Genomic DNA, 1,636 nt, shown 5'->3' on the forward strand with positions numbered 1-1,636 from the left:
TTTTTCATAGTACCTATTAGATCTCATGAATTTCGTATTCAGAGATCTAGAGGAGACCCAAGAAATTGGAGACAGTGAGAGCTGGGCTTAAATTCCAGATCTAATATGCACTTCCTTTGGACAAGGCACTTAAACAGTCCAAGGCTCAGTATTCTCTTCTGTAAAACAGGAATAACAGTAGTACTTTCTTCATTGGTTATTGTAAAGGCAAAGTATGGAAAGTGCTTAAATATAGGACCTGGCACCTTATGTACTTTGAATAAATATAAGCTACTGCTGCTTTGGTGATAGTGGTTATTATACCATGGCCATTCTCTTGCAATCTAGAGCATCTTCCCTTGATCTATTCTTTCTGCCGAAGAGTTGGGGTGGGGGGATGAAACACCAAATAATCCAAAACAATGAATTAAAGCTAGGGGTGACAGCAGGTGGATCACTAATTTTTCTTGAAAGCATATATTTGCTTTAAATAAAGTGTTAAGAAGTCAAAGTAGGGTGCTATCCCCCGACAGATGCTTTAGACACCAGAGTTCCACAGGCTTTTCTTTCTCAAGTTGTGGAATTTCTTTCTCTAACAGGTGTTTATATCATGAGCATTATTTTATGACAGTGCTGTAAGCACAAATCTGAGAGCAGTACTCCTGATTTAATGTGTGCTTTCTCTTCAGAGGTTTGAGCAGTGGCCCCAGGGATATTAAAGGTCTAGGTATTTAGTTTAGTCTAGTTAATAGCTCTTTCAATTTCGAAGCCAAAGATCAACTAACATCTAGTCTGGATAAAAATGACTTCGGAAAAAAAAACTTTAGTCCCAACAATTTCTTTATAAAAGCAACAGAATTTCAGTCATGCAACAAACGATGACTCAAGCACCCACAGTAAGAATTCACGCATAGTGTCTATTTTTCAAAGAGCCCTAAGTATAGGTATCACTACCCCCATTTTATAGATGAGAAAACAGAGATTTCGCTAGATTTAATAGCTTGTCCAAGGCTGCAAAGCTAGTATGTGGAGGAACATAAATTTTGGTTAAAGATTTCATACTTGGAAACATAATTAACATCATCTTCCTGAAAAAGTTATTTTTGTCTTTTCTTCCCTAAAAAGAAACTCATGGAGATACTCTGCCATCATCTCTGCTCTGTTCCAAAGCAGTCAGTGTTCATTACTTCTCAGGTTAAGAATGAAATCAGAATGCCTACAATCATTCTATTTTATGAATTACACCTTGGTTTTTAAAAATCTACCCAATTTAGCTGGACTTTGTCAAATAAAGGCCCTAATTGTCCACATGAAAAACAGAGACATAATCCTTAACATCAAAACTCCTCTGATGAAGTTAAATTCCATCTGACCGTTATCTAGTAGTTTAAGATGAAGATGGCAGGAATAATTAGGCCAATGCAAGCTAGCTGACAATGTAAAAGACTAGCCATTCTCTGAGGTAGCGTGAAAGACACTCTGCGTGATACAGGGTTTTAACCTTTGTTTTTGCTCTTTATGTGATGACTTTGACCTGGGAAGAGTGCAGTAAAACAGACACTCTCATGCTAATGACAGTGTAAATTTATATAACCAGTTGGGAAACAATTGTAGCAACAGGCAACAAAAGCCTGAAAAAGTGATTTTGCCCTTGGAC

This window comes from Pteropus vampyrus, unplaced genomic scaffold (assembly GCF_000151845.1).
Source record: "Pteropus vampyrus isolate Shadow unplaced genomic scaffold, Pvam_2.0 Scaffold151, whole genome shotgun sequence".
Classification (NCBI taxonomy): Eukaryota; Metazoa; Chordata; class Mammalia; order Chiroptera; family Pteropodidae; genus Pteropus; species Pteropus vampyrus.